The sequence below is a fragment of the Oncorhynchus clarkii genome, chromosome 28, assembly GCF_045791955.1.
Source record: "Oncorhynchus clarkii lewisi isolate Uvic-CL-2024 chromosome 28, UVic_Ocla_1.0, whole genome shotgun sequence".
NCBI classification, from domain to species: Eukaryota; Metazoa; Chordata; class Actinopteri; order Salmoniformes; family Salmonidae; genus Oncorhynchus; species Oncorhynchus clarkii.
Genome location: NC_092174.1, coordinates 4,144,970 through 4,168,429, shown reverse-complemented (window position 1 = coordinate 4,168,429; position 23,460 = coordinate 4,144,970). Strand labels below are relative to the sequence as shown.

The window sequence follows — 23,460 nt, the reverse complement described above, 5'->3', positions numbered from 1 at the left end:
GAATGCTAATCCTATCAGTTTCTAACTACAGAAACGATTTCAGAATAATCTGAGATGGTGGGTGTTGAAATCCTCTTTCTTGGGCCAAGGTGAATCAGGTGTGCTAGTTCAGACTTAGCTCGCTACAACAAGCCATTAACAAAGATTATTAATGAACATAATGTTGGACGCAAACTAACAAAAACAACTATATAAGAAGGGGGTCTGTTAATGACTGCGAGGACAGGTGTTCGGCAGGCTGGAGCGAAAGAAACTGTGTGCTAGCTAGTTAGGATTCCGGTACACAGCAGGTGGGATAGGTAGTTAGGACACTGGTAGACAGTGTTCTTTTCCCCTGCCTGTCGGGCACCGCTTTCCAGCAGTTCTGTATTATTATTATTTATGTTTTTCAGCAGTCCTGTTAAAGTCGAGGGCAAGTGTTCGGCAGGTGTAAGCAAAGGACACTGTGCTGGGACTCCGTTAAACAGCAGGTGGGAGACACCGGTAGTTAATGTCTTTCTTCCGCGCCTGGCATGCTGGACAGGGGGGTGTTCCTGCAGATGCAGGAATGAAAACAAGCAAGAACGCCACGAATTGCAGGCCACAATCACACACTATTGTATCTTTATGGCAATATGGTCAATATTGCTATCCGGGATCCCTGCTACGTCCCTACACATTCCAAGTTGACATTTAAAATCGTTTCGGTAGGGGTTTAGGGTAGGGACGTCACAAAGAAATCGGATTGCACCAACCAGGACAAACGCATCATTTACCGTGTTTGGTCAAAATGGGGCCCGTATATCTGAGAATAACTAATTAGGTAAATACGAAGGTCGACAGATCCACACTCCTAGTTCGTGTAAGCATAACCACGACAAATCACTTTTAACAAAAGGCCAACATGCAAGTACCCAGACTCATAGCTAGAGATTTCTTTCTCCTTTATCAACAGATGCGGCATTTCGAAGGAAGAACATATGGTGGTTGCTTGCGGGCCTTGCCAGGGCCTAGTCAGTGTGTAAATGATAGGCAATCATGCGCAAATGAAAAACGATACAATTGTGTTTTGTAACGACCACAAGGAATCTCGGATACGAAATACACCGAGTTTACTATCAAAAGAGAGCGCCATGAGCTGAATTTATGCACTCTGCACTAGCAACATCTATGGTGCCGTGTGCAGAGAAAACGTCAAGCAGCATAGACCGGAAACTAAACAAACCCATTGAACAAAAACGCAAGGCGGGCGACATACTCCGCCGCTTGATACATGTGTTACAATCTAGCTAAACATAGCACAAGGAATCTCCTACCTGGAAACCGTAGCGCTTGTATGATACACGTTTCTTCCAAACCTTCCTTCGAATGAAGTGTGTGTGGTACAGAATAGTGCTGACTAAAGTATTTATCTCGGCAGGAGAGACGTCTGGTGGCCAAAATGTGCAATAGGGTGCATACCAGTATTAGGTGCATTACCGCCACCTACCGGTATGGAGTGTGGTGAGACTGATGTTGTTCTAGATTCTGCGCTCTAGTCTACTTGACTGGAAGAAGGAAGTTATTGATAAATGGATTACAGTGTGTTCTGGGCGGATTTTGAGCAAATTGGAGAAGGGTGAAGCTTATTACCAGGGACGTAATCATTCTTCTGAGCGTTTGCCTTTGATGTCAAATCAAATTTTATTGGTTACATACACATGGTTCGCAGATGTTAATGTGAGTGTAGCGAAATGCTTGTTCATAAGTTTGACAGTGAATGAGGATGTGATCTGTTTCTGCTCCTGGACAGTTAGGACATGAACCTGTGTGCAACTGCAGCCCTCAATTTGGGGCGTTCCTGCATGTGGGCATCTGCCTCCCACCCAAGCATCCCATTGGTTCCTTCATGAACACCCCCACTCGAGCATCCCATTGGTTCCTGCCCCCTCCACACCTACTGGAGTCCTCTTTGCTAGCTAGCGGTAGACGGTATCCTTCGATCCCGCCTGTCCTCACCGTCATTAACAAAACACACAGGAAAGCAGTGCCCGACAGGCGGGGATGAGGGAATTTGTCTATCGGTCGCACCCACGTGCTAGCTAGCTTGCTAGTTAGTGTCGCCACCCCACATCCCGCCTGCTGTATCCTGGAGAAAACCAAGCCCGACGGGCAGGGGCGAAGGACACTGTATACTGGTCGTCCCCACCTCCCGCTAGCACAACAGGAGGGAGGCTGGGGAAACACCATGTGCTAGCTTGCTAGCTAGCACACAGTGCCGCCTCCTGTGTACCGGAGAAAGACGTGCCCGACAGGCGGGAGCGAAGGACACTGTCTGTTCTCGCCTTCCTCTAGCACAGCAGGCAGGTGGCTGGGGCGACACCAAGTACTAGCTAGCTTGATATTTAGCGACACCGAGTGCTTGCTAGATAGCACACAGTGTCGCTCCGGGCTGCTGGGTACCGGAGTCCTCCTTAGGACGAGCTGGTTAAACTAGCACCAAGTGTCCTTCGCTTCCGCCTGCCCTCGCCATCGTTAACAGAACTGCAGGAAAACAATGCCTGACAGGCAGTGGCGAAGGACAGTGTCTACCGGTGTACAGCTAGCTAGCTACCGTTGTCACCCATGCCCGTATTGTGTGGGGTTTATCGGCGGATGGCATCCAACGTTATTATGCACTACTGTACTGGAGGGCCCCCACCTCATGCCTGTCCTAACTTAAAAATGGACAAGAGTTTCCTGCCGATGCAGGGATGTCCATATGCAGGAATGCCCCGAATTGCAGGCCGCAACTGCACCCTTCTCGAAATGTATGATGTATGTCACACAGCAAGAGTTGAATGGGAAAGAACGAATTTGGTTCAGTCAGTTCAGTCAGTCATCCTAATGAGCCATCCTCAGCTAGCTAGTTTATGCTTGTTTCTAGAAACTTCAAAGAGAATTTGAAATTTGTCTGCCAAAGATGGGACTTGAGACTGGGAGAGTGTTCAGAAACATTCAGATTTTATCGGAGTAATTGTTGTTAAAAAATATATATTTTACTTTAATCCCGAAAATCACAACAAGAAATGTACTTTAGCTGTCACCCTGGCTTGATATTGCTACTTCCCTCCTTACTGCAGGACAGCAATGCTCACACTTTAGTCGGCAATCAGGAATGAAGGACACACTGTGCCCTGTGTTCTTGTGTCTCCCCATTGAGCAGTAGACTGTATCACGGTGACATCCAGATGCTTACTACCAATATTACAAGCTATTTCTCATTTATGCTGGTATCCTACTCAAAATATAATCAAGTGAGACAGAACCAATGATTTATCTATACACTAGATTAATCTTTGGGGGTGTTAAAGTCACTGTGCCTCCATCTTGGCACTCCTCCACCAATGCAAAAAATATTTTGGAAGCTATAGAAATGAATTTATTAAGGTCTACATTCGTTTTTGCCACATTTATTATATTACAGACACATTAATTCATAGTTTTAAATTATATTGCGAACTGAACATAAAAATGTTAATATATTAAAACATTTTACTTCAAGTATAATTTTATAGATTACTATTGTTACTATCCCCACTACAACAACAAAAATAGTTAAAAACATACATTGTTTTCCTTGAAACATTCCATTCATTTCTATGGCAGACGGCTCCTACTGGGGATTGCCCCCCTTGGGGAGTGCACCTACTGGGGGGGTGCCCCTACTTGGGAGTGCCCCTACTGGGGAGTGCTCCTACTGGGGACTGCTCCTACTGGGGACTGCTCCTACTGGGGAGTGCTCCTACTGGGGAGTGCTCCTACTGGGGAGTGCCACTACTGGGGACTGCCCCTACTGGGGAGTGCCAATAGGACAGACTTGTGGCTTCACAGCCTAGTAATGGCCAATACATGCAATCCAGGGTTTGTACATCACTGGATGGAACACATTGGCCATGTTAGCTACCACCAGCAATGTGATACAGCTGCCCGGGGAAGGAAAACAGTGGGAAGCACTTTGCTACAACCTTGTTACGTTAGCTAATTGGCATGTCACAGTGACATCCAGATGGTGACTAATACTACAAGTTATTTCTCCTTCGCCCATCTGAACAAAAATATAAACGCAACATGCAACAATTTCAAAGATTGTTGCATGAGACAATCCCGCACGTGAAGAAGCCGAATGTGGAGGTCCTGGGCTGGCATGGTTACACGTGGTCTGCAGTTGTGAGGCCGGTTGGACATACTACCAAATTCTGTAAAACAATGTTGGAGGCAGCTTATTGTAGAGAAATTAACATTCAATTCTCTGGCAACAGCTCTGGTGGACAATCCTACAGTCAGAATGCCAATTGCACGCTCCCTCAAGACTTGAGACATCTGTGGCATTGTGTTGTGTGACAAAACTACACATTTTAAAGTGGCCTTTTATTGTCATGCACCTATGTAATGATCATGCTGTTTAATCAGCTTATTGATATGCCATACCTGTCAGGCTTATCTTGGTAAAGGAGAAATGCTCACTAACAGGGATGGAAACACATTAGAGCACAACATAGAGAGAAATAATATTTTTGGTAATTTTTATTTCAGCTCATGAAACAAGTGACCAACACTTTACATGTTGCCTTGATATTTTTGTTCAGTGTAAATAAACATCACTTTTACAAGTTTTAACTAGCGCAGTGCTGTTGTTGCAAGCTTGCCAGCATAAACTAGCTAGCTGGGAAAGGCACATTAGGACATGTCCACAGCCTCTCCCATTTATCTCTCGACTTACTTGAGCTTTGGTCAGCAGAGTAGACATGTGAGGAAGAAGAAGAGATTTTAGCAATATTTCTTTGGGTTGACAACATCACAAAATTGGACTTCTATTTGAAAAGGGGAACGAATTATTAAGATGTTACCTTGTCTATAAAGCTGGCCAGTCTTACTACTTATTGCATATTTTTGGTCTGTGTTACTTTACCTCCCCTAATTAGTATTTCTGGTTAGGAATGATTTAATGCATTTGAATAACTCATGACTTTGACATCCAATCTTTTCCATTTAGTTTTCCATTTGATCAGACTTTTTAGTTTCGTTTATCAATTTGACAATTTAATAAAAACAAGCAAACATGAAACTTGAAAAAGCCATACATGCACATGAGTAAAATCATTGAGGATAACACACAATAAAGTCTGGAACTTATTTCCATTGTGGTCCTCTTGAGACAAGATGGCTAGACAAGATCAAACACAGTATGGCAGTGAAATAATAAAACAAAAACAGACAAGAAGAACATCTACCTCATCATTCCAGTTACATCATAGGGGTTATTCATATGGGCACAGAAGACATCAAAAATATTTGTACTTTATTTTTGACCCATTGACCCATTGTGCTGAATCTCAACTGCATCCTCATCGAGACCTCTCTCCTCCCCTCCTTCTCAAAACCCATTGGACGATAAAAGCCAGAGGTCCCGCCCCTCTGACCTTCTCCTCCAATGGGGTTTGAGAAGGAGTCCAGGAGAGAAGACGAGAGTATGCAATTGAGATTCTCCCAGATCGTTTGCGATCTGGGAGAATCCGGAGATAGGATCCCAAACAGATGTCAATAACAAGTATTGTATATCCTTGTATATCCAGCAAGCTAGATGCAGTGGGGGAAAAAAGTATTTAGTCAGCCACCAATTGTGCAAGTTCTCCCACTTAAAAAGATGAGAGGCCTGTAATTTTCATCATAGGTACACTTCAACTATGACAGACAAAATGAGGGAAAAAAATCCAGAAAATCTCATTGTAGGATTTTTAATTAATTTATTTGCAAATTATGGTGGAAAATAAGTATTTGGTCACGTACAAACAAGCAAGATTTCTGGCTCTCACAGACCTGTAACTTCTTCTTTAAGAGGCTCCTCTGTCCTCCACTTGTTACCCTGTATTAATGGCACCTGTTTGAACTTGTTATCAGTATAAAAGACACCTGTCCACAACCTCAAACAGTCACACTCCAAACTCCACTATGGCCAAGACCAAAGAGCTGTCAAAGGACACCAGAAACAAAATTGTAGACCTGCACCAGGCTGGGAAGACTGATTCTGCAATAGGTAAGCAGCTTGGTTTGAATAAATCAACTGTGGGAGCAATTATTAGGAAATGGAAGACATACAAGACCACTGATAATCTCCCTCGATCTGGGGCTCCACACAAGATCTCACCCCGTGGGGTCAAAATGATCACAAGAACGGTGAGCAAAATACCCAGAACCACACGGGGGGACCTAGTGAATGACCTGCAGAGAGCTGGGATCAAAGTAACAAAGCCTACCATCAGTAACACACTATGCCGCCAGGGACTCAAATCCTGCAGTGCCAGACGTGTCCCCCTACTTAAGCCAGTACATGTCCAGGCCCGTCTGAAGTTTGCTAGAGAGCATTTGGATGATCCAGAAGAAGATTGGGAGAATGTCATATGGTCAGATGAAACCAAAATATAACTTTTTGGTAAAAACTCAAAACATCACAGCTCTAGAGGAGATCTGCATGGAGGAATGGGCCAAAATACCAGAAACAGTGTGTGAAAACCTTGTGAAGACTTAAAAACATTTGAAAAAACATTTGACCTCTGTCATTGCCAACAAAGGGTATATAACAAAGTATTGAGATACATTTTTGTTATTGACCAAATACTTATTTTCCACCATAATTTATTTGCAAATAAATTCATAAAAAATCCTACAATGTGATTTTCTGGATTTTTTTTCTCATTTTGTCTGTCATAGTTGAAGTGTACCTATGATGAAAATTACAGGCCTCTCATCTTTTTAAGTGGGAGAACTTGCACAATTGGTGGCTGACTAAATACTTTTTTGCCCCACTGTAGATAACTTTACTAGCAAACAGTGAGGTGAAACAATAATACAACAATTTACTGTTGTAAATCTCTAAAACTTAAGTTGGTTTTACTATAAAAAATATTTGCCTCAGCATGCATGATATACAGTGCCTTGCGAAAGTATTCGGCCCCCTTGAACTTTGCGCCCTTTTGCCACATTTCAGGCTTCAAACATAAAGATATAAAACTGTATTTTTTTGTGAAGAATCAAAAACAAGTGGGACACAATCATGAAGTGGAACGACATTTATTGGATATTTCAAACTTTTTTAACAAATCAAAAACGTGGAGTAGGTGCCTGAGGGTACACACTTAGTGTGTTGTGAAATTTGTTGTGAATGTATTGTAATGTTTTTAAAATTGTATAACTGCCTTAATTTTACTGGACTCCAGGAAGAGTATCTGCTGTCTTGGCAGCAGCTAATGGGATCCATAATAAATACAAATACAAATATGTCAGAGGAAGGCCCTAAGAACTGTCAAAGACATCAGCCATCCAATCATAGACTCTTCTCTATCCTACCGCACTGCAAGCGGTACCGGAGGTCCAAGTCTGGGACCAAAAGGCTCTTGAACAGCTTCTACCTCCAAGGCATAAGGCTGCTGAAAAAATAATTAAATGGCTACCCTGACTATTTGCATTGAACCCCTTTTTATTTGCACTCTCTCTTGCACCGGCTCAATGCATACTCACTGGAGTCTACCCATACACTCACACATACTACACTGACACTCCAACACACATAGACTACATACGCTCACACAGGCAAAACACACAGACACACTTTCACACTTTTCAAATACGCTGCTGCTATTCTGTTAATTATCTATCCTGATTGACTAGTCACTTTTACCCCTACCTACATGTACACTACCATTAAAAAGTTTGTCACTTAGAAATGTTTTTTTCCTTTTTGTTTTTGAAAGAAAAGCACATTTTTTGTTCATTAAAATAACATCAAATTCATCAGAAATACAGTGTAGACATTGTTAATGTTGTAAATGACTATTGTAGCTGGAAACAGCTGATTTTGTTAATGGAATATCTACATAGGTGTCACGTTCTGACCATAGTTCTGTTATTTTATTCTTTGTTTTAGTATGGTCGGGGCGTGAGTTGGGGTGGGCAGTCTATGTTGGTTTTTCTATGTTGGTTTTTGTGTTCGGCCTAGTATGGTTCTCAATCAGAGGCAGGTGTCGTTAGTTGTCTCTGATTGAGAATCATACTTAGGTTGCCTGGGTTTCACTTTTGGTTTGTGGGTGTTTGTTTCCGTGTGAGTGTTTTGGCCACACGGTACTGTTTCGGTTTTCGTTTTCGTTATCAGCAACCATCACTCCTGTGTTCCAATGGCATGTTGTGTTAGCTAATCCAAGTTTATCGTTTTTAAAGACTAATTGATCATTAGAACACCCTTTTGCAATTATGATAGTACAGCTGAAAGCTATTGTTAAAGAAGCAAGAAAACTGGCCTTCTTAGACTAGTTGAGTATCTGGAGCATCAGCATTTGTGGGTTCGATTACAGGCTCAAAATGGCCAGAAATAAAGATCTTTCTTCTGAAACTCGTCAGTCTATTCTTGTTCTGAGAAATGAAGACAAGAAAATGCAAGAAATTGCCAAGAAACTGAAGATCTCGTACAACGCTGTGTACTACTCCCTTCACAGAAAAGCACAAACAGGCTCTAACCAGAATAGAAAGAGGAGTTGGAGGCCCCAGGGCACAACTGAGCAAGAGGACAAGTAAATTAGCGTGTCTAGCTTGAGAAACAGACGCCTCACAAGTCCTCAACTGGAAGCTTCATTAAATAGTACCCACAAAACACCAGTCTCAACATCAAAAGTGAAGAGGCTACTCCAGGATGCTGGCCTTCTAGGCAGAGTTCCTCTGTCCAGTGTCTGTTCTTTTGCCCATCTTAATCTTTTCTTTTTATTGGCCAGTCTGAGATATGGCTTTTCTTTGCAACTCTGCCTAGGACAGCATCCTGGAGTTGCCTTTTCACTGTTGACTTTGAGACTGGTGTTTTGCGGGTACTATTTAATGAAGCTGCCATTTGAGGACTTGTGAGGTGTCTGTTTCTCAAAATAGACTAATAGACTAATCGACTAAAATAGACTAATAGACTAAAATAGTCTAATGTACTTGTCCTCTTGCTCATTTGTGCCCTGGGGCCTCCTACTCCTCTTTCCATTCTGTTTAGAGCCAGTTTGCACTGTTCTGTGAAGGGAGTAGTACACAGCGTTGTACGAGATCTTCAGTTTCTTGACAATTTCTCGCATGGAATAGCCTTCATTTCTCAGACAAGAATAGACTGATGAGTTTCAGAAGAAAAGTCTTTGTTTCTGGCCATTTTGAGTCTGTAATCAAACCCGCTGATGCTCCAGATACTCAACTAGTCTAAAGAAGGCCAGTTTCATTGCTTCTTTAATCAGAACAACAGTTTTCAGCTATGCTAACATAATTGCAAAAGGGTTTCTAATGATCAATTAGCCTTTTTAAAAAGATAAACTTGGATTAGCTAACACAACGTGCCATTGGAACACAGGAGTGATGGTTGCTGATAATGGGCCTCTGTACGCCGCCAATGTAGATGTTCCAATAAAAATCAGCCGTTTCCAGCTACGATATTCATTTACAACCTAAACAATGTCTACACTGTATTTCTGATCAATTTGATGTTATTTTAATGGCTTTTCTTTCAAAAACAAGGACCTTTCTAAGTGACCCCAAACCTTTGAACGGTAGTGTACATATCACCGCAATTACCTCAACCTCCTCGTACCCATGCACGTTGACTTGGCACCGGTACTCCTTTTATATACACTGAGTGTACAAAACACCTGCTCTTTCCATGAGATAGACTGACCAGGTGAATCGAGGTGAAAGCTTTAATCCCTTTTTGATGTCACCTGTTAAATCCACTTCATTCAGTGTAGATAAAGGGGTGGATACAGATTAAAGAAGGATTTTTAAGCCTTGAGACAGTTGAGACATGTTTTGTGTACGTGTGAAGTTCAGAGGGCAAGGCAAAAGATTTAAGTGCCTTTGAATGGGGTTTGGTAGGAAGTGCCAGACGCACTGGTTTGATTGTGTCAAGAACTACAAAGCTGTTAGATTTTTCACTTTCAAATGTTTTCTGTGTGTGCACTTGATTTGATTTAAAGGTTGACTGCAAAATTTGGTTTGCCTTCGGATAGCCTATCTCTGGGGATAGTAGGGGCCGTCAATAAATTTCAATATTTGTATGGGAATTTCTACAATTTGTAGTTGGTTTGAGGTTTTTAAGTAATTGAAATTTGGAGCTATTAACCTTTAAAACATTGTCCCATGTACATTGTGTAATTTACTACTGATGGTTCCTAACTAGCTTCATAGGGATGTAGAATGTCAAACCGTATTGACAATGGGCAATACGATTGAGTCGCTTGCATCTGCGCTCCGAATTGATGATTACTTGGGTGCTGCCGGCTGTGGGCATGTGGGAAGGAATAAAATTAACCCAACCCAAGGAATGCTGTTACGGTACCCTTCATTCCGTGACATGATATTTTTTCCTATCTTTACAAATCTCAGTTTTGGACGAGACCGACTTAGACCGACTTATTACCTGTGTCGTGTCTTTACTATCATTAAATTGAAGACTTAGTTTTTATCAAAGATTCTCTGTAATTAGTATTACGCGATCAAACTGATTAATCTTGTAACTGTAATTAACTAGGAAGTCGGGGCACCAAGGAAAATATTCAGATTATAAAGTTATCATTTCCTAAAATAATTTTTCAGATATTTTATATCTGATCAATTCGTCTTCGAATGAATGAATTATTTATTTTACCTCACGTTAGTCTCATTCCAAACGTCGTAAATTGTTGGTTATCTGCACAAACCCAGTCTTCACTATGAGTCATCCATACATCAATTGTCTTAAATAATTTATTTATTACTAACTAAGTAATTCACAGAAATGCATAAACAAACAAACAAAGTCAATATGGTTACAAGAAATGATAAGGGAGTGTGCCCTAGCGGGCTAAACCGGCATCACAGCTTGGTGGACAAAATGGGGAGTGGGGGTCAGCTGAGAAGTCACTACAGAGTTGATAATTAAAACAAATTAAATGCTAATCCTTTGTACATGAACGCTCACTCATTCGGGAACAATTGCAATTAATATATATATTTACCCTCAGTGTGTCGTCTTGATCGCTGGTGAAAAGTGTTTTTCTTTTGTAGAATTGTCCGTCTCTCCCTCTCTCTCTCTCTCTCTCTCTCTCTCTCTCTCTGTGGTGGTTAGAGTGGATTGTTCAGAGTGACATTCATTCATTTGTTATACAATGGATGTTTTGGCGGTTGTCGTTCTTCGCGTTCAATGATACCGAATTCCTAGCTGCAGACTAGTAATTAATATCAAAGACTTGTTCTTATTCTGTCGGTATCAATAGTCTAAGAGTTTAACCACGTGGTATGGTTAAAAGATTCAGCAATGGTCTACAACCTTTGTACCCTCGTAATGGAGGAAAACATGGTCTGGTGATAATATCTCAAAGTTGGGTTTTATTCGAAATTGCCGAAAAGGGCTGTCCCAGGATACCTGACCCTAACTGGGCCCAGGGGTGGTCCTCTGATTTAGTTAAACTCAAAAGAGAATTGGAGTTTCCTTCATTAAACAGTCAAAAATCACATCACACAATTTTACAAACAGTATCATACTCACTCATTCATCTTATACAACTATTAGATGTAAACCTCATATCTGAGGCTATTATATACAGTGCCTTGCGAAAGTATTCGGCCCCCTTGAACTTTGCGACCTTTTGCCACATTTCAGGCTTCAAACATAAAGATATAAAACTGTATTTTTTTGTGAAGAATCAACAACAAGTGGGACACAATCATGAAGTGGAACGACATATATTGGATATTTCAAACTTTTTTAACAAATCAAAAACTGAAAAATTGGGCGTGCAAAATTATTCAGCCCCTTTAATTTCAGTGCAGCAAACTCTCTCCAGAAGTTCAGTGAGGATCTCTGAATGATCCAATGTTGACTAATGATGACTAATGATGATAAATACAATCCACCTGTGTGTAATCAAGTCTCTGTATAAATGCACCTGCCCTGTGATAGTCTCAGAGGTCCGAACCTCTCTGATCTACCCATCCCGGATCCGGGATCTTGAATACAGACTCAAGCTCATTACCATTACGCAACATTAACTATTCATGAAAATCGCAAATGAAATGAAATAAATATGCTAGCTCTCAAGCTTAGCCTTTTGTTAACAATACTGTCATCTCAGATTTTCAAAATATGCTTCTCAACCATAGGAAAACAATCATTTGTGTAACAGTAGCTAGCTAGCGTAGCATTTAGCGTTAGCATTATCGTTAGCATTTAGCAGGCCACATTTTCACAAAAAACAGAAAAGCATTCAAATAAAATAATTTACCTTTGAAGAACTTCAGATGTTTTCAATGAGGAGACTCTGTTAGATAGCAAATGTTCAGTTTTTCCTGAAAGATTATTTGTTTAGGAGAAATCGCTCCGTTTGGTGCGTGACGTTTGGCTACCAAAAAAAAACGAAAATCCAGTCATCAATACGCCAAACTTTTTTCCAAATGAACTCCATAATATCGACTGAAACATGGCAAACGTTGTTTAGAACCAATCCTCAAGGTGTTTTTCACATATCTCTTCGATGATATATCCTTCGTGGAAGTGTGCTTTCTGTTCTGAATCCCAGGAGAAAATGACCGCAATTGAAGATTACGCACAAATTTAGACAAAGGCCACCGGGCGGACCCCTGGAAAATGTAGTCTCTTATGGCCAATCTTCCAATGATATGCCTACAAATACGTCACAATGCTGCAGACATCTTGAAGAAACGACAGTCTCGTTCCTGCTGCAGTCACAGCCATATAAGGAGACATTGGAAAACAGAGCTTCAGGATTTCTGCTCATTTCCTGTTCGAAGTTTCATCTTGGTTTCACCTGTAGAATGAGTTCTGTGGCACTCACAGATAATATCTTTGCAGTTTTGGAAATGTTAGACTGTTTTCTTTCCAAAGCTGTCAATTATATGCATAGTCAAGCATCTTTTCGTGACAAAATATTGCGCTTAAAACGGGCACGTTTTTTTATCCAATAATGAAATAGCGCCCCTATAGGCTTAACAGGTTAAAAGCGCAGAGAGCATCATGAAGAACAAGGAACACACCAGGCAGGTCCGAGATACTGTTGTGAAGAAGTTTAAAGCCGGATTTGGATACAAAAAGATTTCCCAAGCTTTAAACATCCCAAGGAGTACTGTGCAAGCGATAATATTGAAATGGAAGGAGTATCAGACCACTGCAAATCTACCAAGACCTGGCCGTCCCTCTAAACTTTCAGCTCATACAAGGAGAAGACTGATCAGAGATGCAGCCAAGAGGCCCATGATCACTCTGGATGAACTGCAGAGATCTACAGCTGAGGTGGGAGACTCTGTCCATAGGACAACAATCAGTCGTATATTGCACAAATCTGGCCTTTATGGAAGAGTGGCAAGAAGAAAGCCATTTCTTAAAGATATCCATAAAAAGTGTCATTTAAAGTTTGCCACAAGCCACCTGGGAGACACACCAAACATGTGGAATAAGGTGCTCTGGTCAGATGAAACCAAAATTTAACTTTTTGGCAACAATGCAAGACTTTGGCGTTTGGCGTAAAAGCAACACAGCGCATCACCCTGAACACACCATCCCCACTGTCAAACATGGTGGTGGCATCATCATGGTTTGGGCCTGCTTTTCTTCAGCAGGGACAGGGAAGATGGTTAAAATTGATGGGAAGATGGATGGAGCCAAATACAGGACCATTCTGGAAGAAAACCTGATGGAGTCTGCAAAAGACCTGACACTGGGACGGAGATTTGTCTTCCAACAAGACAATGATCCAAAACATAAAGCAAAATCTACAATGGAATGGTTCAAAAATAAACATATCCAGGTGTTAGAATGGCCAAGTCAAAGTCCAGACCTGAATCCAATCGAGAATCTGTGGAAAGAACTGAAAACTGCTGTTCACAAATGCTCTCCATCCAACCTCACTGAGCTCGAGCTGTTTTGCAAGGAGGAATGGGAAAAAATGTCAGTCTCTCGATGTGCAAAATTGATAGAGACATACCCCAAGCGACTTACAGCTGTAATCGCAGCAAAAGGTGGCGCTACAAAGTATTAACTTAAGGGGGCTGAATAATTTTGCACGCCCAATTTTTTGATTTGTTAAAAAAGTTTGAAATATCCAATAAATGTTGTTCCACTTCATGATTGTGTCCCACTTGTTGTTGATTCTTCACAAAAAAATACAGTTTTATATCTTTATGTTTGAAGCCTGAAATGTGGCAAAAGGTCGCAAAGTTCAAGGGGGCCGAATACTTTCGCAATGCACTGTAAACAGCAGTATGGCAATGTGGCCACACCATCTCCCATGAGCTTCCCCAAAATTTGACAAACGGACCGGTTCGTAGCTGGATTCTTCGCCGATCTTTTATACCTTGTCTGGAAGATTACATTTGTTCGGACCTCAAGATTTGTGAGGTGGAAGAAATTCTTTTGTTCTCTATGAAAATGCACTCTGTATCTTATACTGTGTGGCCATGAGGCAGGGTCTTCTCAGGAATTTACGACCTCTCTCTGACCACAGCAGCCTAGTTGAAGGAGGCAGGGGGAGGCAGGGAGAGGCAGGGAGAGGGGGATGGGCTTGCTGTACCCAAAGAAGGCAACGTCATGACACCAGAATTATACTATTTAATACATTTTGACACTAGAATACATTTTTTTCATGTACATTGATTGATTAATTAATTGTATGCTACTCAAATTTAAGCAACATACATTTTTCTAAACTATTCCCATCTGTTTGAAAGAGAGCGACGTGGCTCTACGTATTTTGCTGGTTTGTGACTCATTGACACCGCCCCCGGTTAGAGGGGAATAAAGCAGCCCAAGAGTTAACACACACAGGAACTTTATTCACACACAGAAGAAGATGAACATGGGTATGGTTCTGTACAGGCACAAAAACAGAGAGATAATGAATATGCACATGGAATGCAATGAATGGAGCAGGATGGATGGATGCATATCAAATAGGCTACAACAGTGAATAAAAATGGAACAGAACTGGAATAGCACAGTAGTTAAGGACTGTATTTAATAACCAGGTAATACATAAAAGTACAATAATAACATCTTACCTAATACCATACTTTGAGGCTATACAAATGGGCAACATCAATAGCAAGTAATGCACATAAAGGTAATAATACTAATAACAACTTCCAAATATAACATTGTAATAGCTACGTAGTGATATAGAAAGCCAAGCTAAACAACATGAGGGTAATGGCGCCGGAGGGGATGGCAGCTCTTTTACGGGCTCCTAACCAACTGTGATATTTTGTGTGTTTTTTCGCATTGTTTGTACTTATTTTGTACATAATGTTGTTGTTACCGTCTCGTATGACCGAAAAGAGCTTCTGGATATCAGAACATATTTTTTCTTTAATGAGTCCAACCCGAAGGATATACTGGGTGCTCAGTCCCCTCCTGTACTCCCTGTTCACTCATAACTGCACGGCCTGGCACGACTCCAACACTATCATTATTTTTGCTGATTTTGCTGATCATTAAGTCATTTAGTTTGCTGATCAGGCCTACCACACAACAGTGGTAGGCTTGATCACAGACAGCGACGAGACGGAGGAGTTCAGAGACCTGGCAGTGTGATGCCAGGACAACAACCTCTCCCTCAACATGATCAAGACAAAGGAGATGATTGTGGACTGCAGGAAAAGAAGGACCGAGCACGCCCCCATTCTCATCGACGGGTCTGCAGTGGAGCAGGTTGAGAGCTTCAAGTTCCTTGGTGTCCACATCACCAACAAACTAACATGGTCCAAGCACACCAAGACAGTTGTGAAGAGGGCACGATAACACCTTTTCCTCCTCGGGAGTCTGAAAATATTTGGCATGGGTCCTCAGATCCTCAAAACGTTCTGCAGCTGCACCATCGAGAGCATCACTGCCTGGTATGGCAACTGCTCGGCCTCGGACCACAAGGCACTACAGAGGGTAGTGAGTACGGCCCAGTACATCACTGGGTCCAAGATTCCTGCCATCAAGGATCTATATACTTGGCTGTGTCAGAGGAAGGCCCAAAAAATGGTCAAAGACTACGGTCACTCAAGTCACAGACTGTTCTCTCTGCTACCGCACTGCAAGTGGTACCGGAGTGCCAAGTCTACTGTAGGTCTAAAAGGCTCCTTAACAGTTTCTTAACATACTGCTGAACAATTAATAAAATGGCCACCCGGACTATTTACATTGACCCTCTCCCCTTTGTTTTTACACTGATGCTACTCACTGTATAAATTCTATGCATAGTCAATTTACCCCTACCTACATGTACAAATTACCTCAACTAACCCTTGCACATTGACTCAATATCGGTACCCCCTGTATATAGCCTCAGTATTGTTTTTTTATTGTGTTACTTTTTATTACATTATTTACTTTGGTTTATTTAGTAAATATTGTCATGACTCTATTTATTGAACTGCATTGTTGGTTAAGGGCTTCTAAGCAAGCATTTCACGGAAAGGTCTACACCTCTGTTGTACTCGGCGCATGTGACAAATAGGCTTTGAACAGCAACAACTTACTTTGTGTTCACGTATCCCACGCACATAACTCCACCCATAATAACACGTCAAGTTCAAGAGTATATTTATACACTTGAAAGAGCATGCAAACGGCCCAATTGGCCAGTGCTGGGCTAGCTATGATCATCTGATGCGGTGTCAGTGCATGGGCAAAGTGTGGGGTGCATGGGGACAGTCTGATTGGCTGAAGCTACAAGCTGGAGGTGATGATGACCCTCACAACAACACACACCGCTGGAAATTTGTCACACAGCTCCCTTGGCAGGGGAATTCTGTAAGACTGTAGCTTGGATTTATTATAGCCGTTACTGAAATGTTTGCTCTAGTTCAGATATTTAAGGTATTCTCATATCTTAGTCTTCCCAACCCTGGCAGTCATTCTGAATGCAAGTTGTGGGTGAATAAAAAATCTAAATGTTGGAAATGCCCATTCTGTCTGGATTCCAATGGGAATTACACATCACACAAGCCAGCATAATAATGTGGCCTGTACAACTAGGCTCTCAAAATAAAGCCTTATGAAATATACACTGCTCAAAAAAAATAAAGGGAACACGAAAATAACACATCCTAGATCTGAATGAATTAAATATTCTTATTACATACTTTTTTCTTTACATAGTTGAATGTGCTGACAACAAAATCACACAAAAATTATCAATGGAAATAAAAAATGTATCAACCCATGGATGTCTGGATTTGGAGTCACACTCAAAATTAAAGTGTAAAACCACACTACAGGCACCTACAACACCTGTGCATGCTCCTGATGAGGTGGCGGATGGTCTCCTGAGGGATCTCCTCCCAGACCTGGACTAAAGCATCCGCCAACTCCTGGACAGTCTGTTGTGCAACGTGGTGTTGGTGGATGGAGCGAGACCTGATGTCCCAGATGTGCTCAATTGGATTCAGGTCTGGGGAATGGGCGGGCCAGTCCATAGCATCAAAGCCTTCCTCTTGCAGGAACTGCTGACACACTCCAGCCACATGAGGTCTAGCATAGTCTTGCATTAGGAGGAAGCCAGGGCCAACCGCACCAGCATATGGTCTCACAAGGGGTCTGAGGATCTCATCTCGGTACCTAATGGCAGTCAGGCTATCTCTGGCCAGCACATGGAGGGCTGTGCGGCCCCCCAAAGAACCATGACTGACCCACCGTCATGCTGGAGGATGTTGCAGGCAGCAGAACGTTCTCCACAGCGTCTCCAGACTCTGTCACGTCTGTCACATGTGCTCAGTGTGAACCTGCTTTCATCTGTGAAGAGCACAGGGCGCCAGTGGCGAATTTGCCAATCTTGGTGTTCTCTGGCAAATGCCAAACGTCCTGCACGGTGTTGGGCTGTAAGCACAACCCCTACCTGTGGACGTCGGGCCCTCATACCACCCTCATGGAGTCGGTTTCTGACCGTATGAGCAGACACATGCACATTTGTGGCCTGCTGGAGGTCATTTTGCAGGGCTCTGGCAGTGCTCTTCCTGCTCCTCCTTGCACAAAGGCGGAGGTAGCGGTCCTGCTGCTGGGTTGTTGCCCTCCTACGGCCTCCTCCACGTCTCTTGATGTACTGGCCTGTCTCCTGGTAGTGCCTCATGCTCTGGACACTACGCTGACAGACACAGCAAACCTTCTTGCCACAGCACGCATTGATGTGCCATCCTGGATGAGCGGCACTACCTGAGCCACTTGTGTGGGTTGTAGACTCCGTCTCATGCTACCACTAGAGTGAAAGCACCGCCAGCATTAACAAGTGACCAAAACATCAGCCAAGGAAGCATAGGAACTGAGAAGTGGTCTGTGGTCACCACCTGCAGAACCACTCCTTTATTGGGGGTGTCTTTCTAATTGCCTATAATTTCCACCTGTTGTCTATTCCATTTGCACAACAGCATGTGACATTTATTGTCAATCAGTTTTGCTTCCTAAGTGGACAGTTTGATTTAACAGAAGTGTGATTGACTTGGAGTTACATTGTGTTGTTTAAGTGTTACCTTTATTTTTTTGAGCAGTGTATATTGTATTGTCTAATTAATTTAAGTTTAATGACCACATATCTACCATCTCACTTGGTGAGGGCCACAGGACTGAAAATGTACGAATACAACGACCAATAGCAAATGCAGTCATGTGCATTGTTATTTTGTGGTTCTTCAAAGAACCATCCCAATTGTGGTTCTTCAGAGACACTAAAATGGTTCCCCTATAGTATCGTTCTCAAGAACCTTATTTGGTTCCAACTTGCACCTAGTGTGGGGACCAGCACTAGCATCCAGCACTAACTTCATGATTCAACTAATCACCAAGCCCATTTTCAGTTGAATCAGCCATGTTAGTGCTGAGATAGAAGAGACATGTGCATCCCCTGGAGGTGCACCAGGAATGGATTGGTATACAATTCTCACCAATACAGGTTGGGCTCTGATGTTATATGATACTGGCATCCACCCATGTTACGAGACTAGTATTTTGCCTTGATCCACGATTACTATTTTGCACTACTTGTTTCTCATAGGTTAACTCTAGATTGACTTCATCAAATGTATAAGTCAGATTAATAAAAATAAATTGTCATCGTGAGAGGGGATTTAGCGGGGATGGGGATCCGGTGAACAAACCAGGCTGTGGTAGTAGATCATGACGATATTGTCACTCTGTATGGAGAGATGTAGTCCATCGGCCTTTGGCGGGTCTACTTCATTGATTGATTGACTGCTTGATTGAGGAAATGTCAAAATCCAAACATTTATTCAGTGTTTGAGGTGGGGGATGATTTTCTCACAAATTTCTTGAGCACTACAGTCTCCTAACCACCTGGGCGCAGATGCAGATCTCTAGAATAGTCCGTTTGAAATATTTGATTAAAAGTTATTAAACAATTTTGGGGGGCAGAGGTCTACCTCTTTCTGTAATTTGATCAGAATGGATGCCACCCTTTGTTGCGTTCAGAATTGATGAACGTGAAATTAACTCATTGCATTGCCTTGAGGTGGAAGTAGAATAGTCTGTTTGAAGAATGTGATTAAAAGATATAAAACAATTGTTCTGGGCAGAGGTCTACCTCTCTCTGTAATATGATCAGAATGGATGCTACCCTAGTAACCTCTTACCAGCAGCATACCACCCTGCATACCTCCGCTGGCTTGTTTCTGAAGCTAAGCAGAGTTGGTGCTGGATGGGAAGCCAGATAATGCTAGAAGTGGTGTTGTATCACCAGTAGAATGCACTCTTCCCTCTGGTCTAAGGAAGGCCCAATACCCCAGGATAGGGAAGAGGACATTGCAGGGTGCTATCTTTCAGAAAGGATGTGAAATGTGTGTCTTGACTCTTTGTGGTTATTAAATACCCATGGCACTTATTGTAGGGTTATAATTGTAAAGGCTTAGCAGATACAAATAATAGACCATTAGTATTTACCTGGCTAAAAGAGAAGGAATATAATATCTATTGTTTACAGGAAACTCATTCAACAATTTTAAATGAATTTGAGTGGAAAAAGGACTGGGGAGGAAATATAATTCTCCCATGGGCAAAGAAACTCAAAAGGGGTGATGTTAATTAACAATTTTGATCTGAATGTGCCAATTGTTCAAACAGATCCTCAAGGTGGATTATTTTAAATATGTTATTAGACCATAAACAGATTTGGCTCATTAATCTATACGGTCCAAATCCACACTTCTTTGAAAATATATAAAATAATCTATCAAGTTTACAAGCTATTCAAGACTCTCTTATTATGGTGGGAGATTATAATACTGTTTTAAATACTTCAATAGACCGTAAAGAAAATCACACTACAAACTATCACCCTTATGGACTTAACTTTCTTATGTCATTTCGCTGGCACCAAAGGTTTAAAAAGTGTTGATAGGGGACAGAATGCAGTCCATTTGGAAAGTATTCAGACCCCTTCCCTTATTACAGCCTTATTCTAAAATTGATTAAATTAAAAAAATATCCGCATCAGTCTACACACAATATCCCATAATGACAAAGTGAAAACAGGTTTTTAGATATTATAGCAAATTTACTTTTAAAAAATACTTTAAAAAACTTATTTACCTAAGTATTCAGACTCTTTGCTATCAGACTCAAAATTGAGCTCAGGTGCATCCTGTTTCCATTGATCATCCTTGAGATGTTTCTACAACTTGATTGGAGTTCACCTGTGGTAAATTCTATTGATTGGACATGATTTGGAAAAGCATACACCTGTCTATATAAGATCCCACAGTTGACAGTGCATGTCAGAGCAAAAGCCAAGCCACGAGGTCGAAGGAATTGTCTGTAGAGCTCATAGACAGGATTGTGTCGAGGCACAGACCTGGGGAAGGCACCATAAATCCAGAGAATGCTTGACTTTGATGATAAAATTTGCCCACGAAGGACCGCTGTACCACCTTCCTGTTCAAGTGAGCACAGCACAACAAGGTGAGCCCAAAAATGTATTGTATGCTGCATAAATTATGTAATGTAACAGGGAGATATGTATAATGTAGCTAAGAAAGTAATACTAAGTGTATGTTGTGTAGTAAGATGTTAGTAGCCCATGTGTCTCACCCCAATAATTTGGTCTATTTACCCCTCTTAATTTTGCCTACCGTTCTGACTTGGTGGTGCACATGTAGCCTAGAACCTGTTTTAGGGAAATGTGATCATTGAATGTAAGAGCTTTCATTGTCTGCTTATAAATCCCCTTTATTTATCATACGGTTCTGACTTGGTGTACAGGGAGAACACTGTAAGAACGGCCCATGTTCTGAATTCTGTCGTTGTACATTTCAAAAGTGCTAAACAAATAGTTATATTGACTACGCCCTTCCTAGCTCGCTCATTGCCTCTTATCTGCTTGTCGTGCCCTTATGCCATAGTTTGTACATCTCAATTGCCATTAGAAACCACATTTGTTTAAGCTAGTCAACATATCAGCTATGTTGTTTTTACAGGCAGTAAATGAGGCTGAATGAACTATTTCGCTGCCAGACAAGGCTCCTCTGATAGCCAGGTGTAGCAGTGGTAAGGTGTTCGGACTGCTGTTGGGACAGCTTTATGTAGGCCATTTGTGGGTACCGTTTGTCACCGTTATAGTGCAATTAATGTGTTGTGTAGTGGCTTTTCTGGCATGCATCCCACCTGATTTTTTCCCCCCACCAAGATTTACATGCTAAAATTGCCAGGGGTGGTGGGGTTGGGGGAAAATAATAAAGGAACATTTTTCAGTTTTTGATTTGTTAAAAAAGTTTGAAATATCCAATAAATGTTGTTCCACTTCATGATTGTGTCCCACTTGTTGTTGATTCTTCACAAAAAAATACAGTTTTATATCTTTATGTTTGAAGCCTGAAATGTGGCAAAAGGTCGCAAAGTTCAAGGGGGCCGAATACTTTCGCAAGGCACTGTATGTGGAAACTTCTTCAAGAAAGGCATTCCAGGTGAAGCTGGTTGAGAGAATGCCAAGGGTGTGCAAAACTGTCAAGGCAAAGGGTGGTTACTTTGAAGAATCTAAAATATATTTTGATATGTTTAACACTTTTTTGGTTACTACATGATTCCATATGTGTTATTTCATAGTTTCCACAATGTAGATTATAATTCAAATAAAGAAAAACCCTTGAATGAGAAGGTGTGTCCAAACTTTTGACTAGTGCTTATATTTGTGGGATTGGAAATGATGCAGACAATTACATCAATTTCATTGATCTATCTGCAATATTAAAGCTGATACACCATACCCCCCCCCCCCCCCAACCCCCCCACACACAAAAAAAAGAGTAGGGGTGTTAAATTCCCACCCTGGCCCCATTCCATCAAGGCCACCTAATCATCCCCCTCATTCCTAATTGGCATATTCCACTTGATAGTTTATGTGTGGTGAGTGTTCTGGCACAAAGATGGTTGCCGTGCATTACCCAGGTGCCACACATTGGTGAATGAGGTGAGTTTCCCCCTTACTATTTCAAGTGCTTTGAGTTGGTAGACAAGTGCAACATCAATTAATTAACATCCCTCACTGACAACACTATATTAAAGATTTCTCAGATTTCAACCAGAAATGACATCAATATGACATCCCATGCCAAATATTTGTTATCTCCACTAGTGTGTCTCGTACACTTTCAATGTCCTTCTTGTTTACCTGATACCCCAAAGTGGGTCATTGATTATATATTTTTTTGCGATGAGATATTGAATGACTGGTCATGCTGGATGAATCCATCTGTGGGTAATACAAGGCAAACATGCAGACAGGGGCTTGGCCACACTGGGTTTTACCTAAAGTCTGTTACAATGAGCAACGGTCACCTTTGCCAGTCACAATAGAGAGACAGGGGATATGTTCAATCAAAACTGGCAACCAGCTGTCTGGGGTTACATTAAAATTTGTTTTTTTTATTTTCTTACGCTCAATTACCTAAGTTATTTTTTTTGTTGGGGTGATGGGAGGCAGGTTGACGTTTATTGCCGTAAATCATTCCCTGAAGGCAGAACTGAGTGATATCCGCTAGATGGGCAGTTGCAAAGTCAAAATTGGCTGTATTGTAAAAATTCATGAAATCTAAAATTAGCTTTTTGATGTTAATTTAAGGTTAGGGTTAGCAGTGTGGTTAAGGTTAGGGTTAAGGTTAGAGTTAGGTTTAAAATCAGATTTATGACTTTGTGGCTGTGCAAGCTAGTGACCACTCTGCATATTTTAGAATGTGAAATATTTAATGTAACAAAATTAACACTTTGTACAGACATTGGTAACTTGTCCTACTTTTACCCTAGTAGCCATAATGTCATAATTTTCTTACCTTGTACAATATATTTCAGTGCCAATGTCGTATCTGGGTAATTTAGCCTATGACACATTTATGTGCCAAAGATTTTGATGGGCAGATTAAATGGATTCATTAATAATTTATGTAGGTCTTCAATATTTTATGTTTTGTTATAGTTTA

At 41.4% G+C, this 23,460-nt stretch overlaps 1 protein-coding gene across 2 annotated transcripts in view; it reads right to left on the bottom strand.

Annotated features, from left to right (window-relative positions):
- LOC139387198 (solute carrier family 39 member 6) overlaps positions 1-1,438 on the bottom strand; it is a 33,374-nt gene extending 31,936 nt beyond the window's left edge. For both annotated transcript variants that reach the window (XM_071133265.1, XM_071133266.1), the window contains exon 1: positions 1,296-1,438. The gene's annotated coding sequence lies outside the window, so the exon portion shown is untranslated. The remainder of the gene's footprint in view (positions 1-1,295) is intronic.
- Between the last annotated feature and the right edge of the window lie 22,022 nt (positions 1,439-23,460).